At 41.2% G+C, this 4,480-nt stretch overlaps 1 protein-coding gene across 1 annotated transcript in view; it reads right to left on the reverse strand.

The window, feature by feature from the left end:
- Positions 1-1,999: 1,999 nt before the first annotated feature.
- The window catches only part of LOC116701023 (rap guanine nucleotide exchange factor 6), a 63,531-nt gene continuing 61,050 nt past the window's right edge, over positions 2,000-4,480 (reverse strand). Inside the window, exon 6 of the mRNA XM_032534556.1 lies at positions 2,000-2,143. The gene's annotated coding sequence lies outside the window, so the exon portion shown is untranslated. The remainder of the gene's footprint in view (positions 2,144-4,480) is intronic.

Here is a 4,480-nt window from a genome sequence, read left to right on the forward strand (position 1 = left end):
CTATTGCGCAATCTTGGACCATGCCAATTCAGCATTTCACTGATGATGTATTTGTTCCCTCTAGAACACTCTGCTATAACAGACTTTGTGGGGAAATTGACTGTTGGCGCTTGTGTGTGTCACCTAACCACCAACAGTACACTAGATGGTCAGAGCGATAGCAGTTTGAGAGTCGTCTCAAACCCGTCTCAATCCAGTCAGGTTTAAATGGGAAAACTAAGCAACTTTACTTCCATTTGGTAACCAGTATGTTGTTGGTCCCAGTATGCATCTGTTTATTCCACAGTTGGTCCCCTTCCTATCTGCCACCCACAGTGTTGGTTGAAAGAAGAATGTGCATATGTGTGTGGCAGCCTCACAATTACCCGCTTTTCCCCAACACTGCCTGTGTCTAAACAACAGGTGCCTGTAGAAGTGACTCACATACACATCCACGCACACAAACACACACGTCCGCTAGACATATCAACAACAACAAAAAACCTGATAGATGTGAAGACACTGCAAGACAAAATGATGGAGCAGAGAAAGACCTACATGCAGAGAAAGATTCATTTTAGGAATCTGTCCTAACTGGTTGTTGTAATAATCCTAAAGACACATGACATCAGAAAAAACATTAAAAAAGGAAGAGAAAGAAACAACTTACGGTCATAAAGGGACAGAATGCAAACGGTCTGTGTATGGTGAGAGTAAAGGCTGGCATATGATATGTTTCTAATCTGTAGTCTCATTCAATAAAAGAAAAGTGAGCATGTCAAGGCCTCCATTTAGTCACTTTACAATGACCAGAGTAGAATACATGTCATGGAACTATGATCCCTTGTAGGGATGTTTTGTTTTTGCCAAATGTGTCTTGAGTTCAGCCTGCCCTCCAGTCTTGATCAAATTAAATGCAGGACTAACAAAATTATCTATAGCTTCTATGACATTCACACTGTTCAACTTGTTTTTGTCCTGCATCTTAGTGCTGCGCTAGCACATCACAGTGCTTAGCCTTTACATAATAAATGTTGTCGAAAAATAATTTGGTGATGCTGAAGGCAAGAGATGAAATTTAAAAAAGTGGAACAATCACAAAGAGACTACAGAGCCACGTAGGGTCAACAGAGGACATTTTAATCTCTCCATTAAGCCCCTTTGTAACACCCAAGGGAGCTTTACATGAGCTGGGAAAAGTGTGTGTGAGCTAAGGGCTGTGTGTGTGTATCTTTGTGACTGTGCCTGGCAAAGCGTGGCTTCTAGTGATTAGTCAAAACTAACTGACACTCAGCTTGCCCGAGTGATCATATCAGAAGGAGGGAGACCACACGCACACGCGCACGCGCACGCACACGCACACGCACACACACACGTGGCCTTAAGAGACCTAGTTTGTTTTACTCTAAAAATACATCACTTAAATGGTATCAAAAATGTTGGTGACATAACGTTTTTGAGTTGTTGTTCTTTGTGAGCGTTTAAAGACATTGTCAATAAGGTTAATTAAGGACATTAATTATAAAATGTGAAAAAGCTTTTTCCACCAGTACTTTTAAATCTTCATCGCAACACAGAAAAGGTTGATCTTTGCACATTTAAACCATACCATGCTGGTAGTCAGTATTATAGCAAGACAAGTGTAGGATTAGACAAGTAGAAGCTGAGGAGACTTTCCAATCGTCTGTCTGTCTGTCTGTCTGTCTGTCTGTCTGTCTGTCTGTCTGTGATCTGTCACTGCTGAGATAAAAGCACTAATTAGTCAGGATGTCAGCAGGTTTCAGAAAGTCATACTTTTTGAGACCTTAAAATTCTACCAAGGATTTATTTTAAGAACCTACCCTTTAAAAAAACTAGCTATGTACAGTATGTTCGGTGAGGGGCATAACATGTAATTGGGTTCGGATAAGTTCATACTATGCACATTTATTACCATGTCACATTAAACTAAAAGTTAAGATGAAGTGGGGAAAAAAGTCTTGTCATTGTACTGTGATACTAGTAATGGTGTCACTCTTACCGTGTTGTAGCCGCCGGGTTCCTGGCCGTCTGTGATGAGTTCCCGCTCTCCCCTGGGGTTGACCCTCCTGAAGCGCCGCCTGGACCTCCGTTGGGATTCTTCTCTCTGCAGAAAACTGTCGTCCCCCTCACTTCCGTTATCCACCTGCAGTACACAGTGAAAACCCTCCTCAGAATAGTAGTTTTGATGGGATTTGCACCCACAACCTTCAAGTCTGTGGAAACACCTTGAGGATTGTTCCTCACTGTTTGAGACCTGGGAGCCCGGCTCAGAGCGGCTCCCTTTTAGTAAATCAGACTTTTGGATCTCAGGAACCGAGTTCAGAATTTTAGATTGCTGGTTCTTGTAATCCAAGTTTGGGCTCTTAAACTCGTCTGAGTTGGGATCCTTGAGTGGGTACCCTTCCTTTCTCTGGGGCTCTGCTTCATGCCCTGGGGTTTCTGAGATCTGGTCCTGCTCTTCTGCTGGTTCCTGGTTGAACATCCAGTTCTTCCAGAGCGCAGAGAGCCGGTGCCAGCGGAGCGCACTCATCCGGACGCAAGGTCGGTGTCAGAAAAACACTTAAAAGCAGGAAATACCATGGGAGGGGAGAAAATTAAACAAACGGGGAAACACTTTTGACAAAAGATAAATAGAAGTGTTGCGTCCAAATGTTAAAAAAAGGTCCACAAAATCCTGAAGGATCCCGCAACAGTACATCCTTTGGGGCAAGCATCCACAAAAAAAGAACCAAATTAAATGAACAAACAGATGGACACACAATGAGCACAAAAACACAACGATTGTCTCTTTTTGTCTTCAGCGCAAGTTACCCTCTTCTGAGAGCCGGAGAGTTGCATACTGACTTATTGACATGCGTGTTCTCTCTCTCTCTCTCTCTCTCTCTCTCTCTCTCTCTCTCTCTCTCTCTCAGACACGCGCACAGAGCATACACTGAGCCCACAGTTTCCTCCAGGAAACCGTAAATACACAAATATCCTCATCCGGCAGAAAAAAAAAACAGCACAGTACACAGATTCCGGCCATACAATTCATTCCCTGTAAACTTCTTGTGCCGGTCTGTTGTTGCCGGAGGAATTTGTTTTCTTTCTCCATTGCATAATGTTTAAGTAAGTTAATAGCCTTATTATGTCAGTAACAATGATATTTTTAAGAAATTCTAAATATGTTACTAAACTTTGAGAGGAGAGACTTTGATTTTTTATCTTCCTCCAACTTGTCTTTAATTTATTTTGATATTTCTTACAGCTGGAAGTTTTCTGATTGATAGTTTGGGTGTTATTTTTTTGCTAGATCGAACTTTAACCCTTTCTGTTATGTTCCTCTCTTCAGTAGGGTTCCAAAACACGTCCGTTAAAAGAGTACTGCACCGATTTAGCTTTACATTTCTACAACACTGTCAAACTCACGACTGACATGGATGTCATCTTTTTCATTCATCATTCCTCTTCCTGGTTGAAACCTAGATTTGCCTACATTACCCATAATGCAACCCAACCAACAACAGTTAGGTTTGAGAATCAGGTCTGTTATACGAGCTAATGTAGCTTCAAGCAGCTAGCCTCAAGCAGAGATGAGGAGTGAGCTACAGAGGTCTGGTAAGCTCACTTATTTCTTACTCCACATTTGTCACTTTAATTAAACCTTCCCGTATGCACCGGTTGATTCATGTTTCAAACTGAGTTTCAACAATTTGGTGTCCCTGTGTGACTGATCTATCTATATATTCGTCTATTTGTTGTAATTATATTGGGCTCCATAACATGTAAATCATGTACTACGTCACCCACGTGTCAGCCTACATTCACCTCTTCTAACTTGACAATCACGTCATGCTTAAGGGTTGGTGGTCAGCTGTTATTGCTTAGTAGTTCATCCTTGCCTGTCCAGAATATTGACTGGATAATTTGGCGCACAGTAACAAGTGAGCTCTATGTTTCAGTTTGCTTGGTCAGAGTATCGCTGCCTGTTGTTCAGCCTTCCAGTTTGTCAAGCTTTCTGCGTCTGTCAGTCTGAGAAGCCAAGAGAGGGGAGAAATTACTGTGATCCAGCTGCTGGTGGTTGAACATTTTTAAGCTGCATCTTGTTGCCACTTTCTGTGTCTCTATCAAACTTATCTTCACTTTCTAGCTCATTATCTTTATCATTTCCCTTTCCTGATTGGTTGTGAGGCTCTCTTACTCCTTCTACCTCTTACTATTCATCTGCACTTTTCACTCTGTCTTGTCATGTATTAAGCTAAAAGCTATAGTCGCTGACAGATAAAATGCATCAATTAGCACACAAAATGTTCATGCATAACTAGTATCAGAAATAGGTTGGCTGAATATACAAAATTGTACAATACTGCAGTCAATCCACAAATGATTGTGCTTTCTGTGTGTGTAATTAATTATAAAAAAGAAAATTATTACTGTTACTTCATAGAACCAATGCAGAATACAAATAATGAATGTATGTATGTATGTATGTATGTATGTA

Source organism: Etheostoma spectabile, chromosome 13, assembly GCF_008692095.1.
Source record: "Etheostoma spectabile isolate EspeVRDwgs_2016 chromosome 13, UIUC_Espe_1.0, whole genome shotgun sequence".
NCBI classification, from domain to species: domain Eukaryota; kingdom Metazoa; phylum Chordata; class Actinopteri; order Perciformes; family Percidae; genus Etheostoma; species Etheostoma spectabile.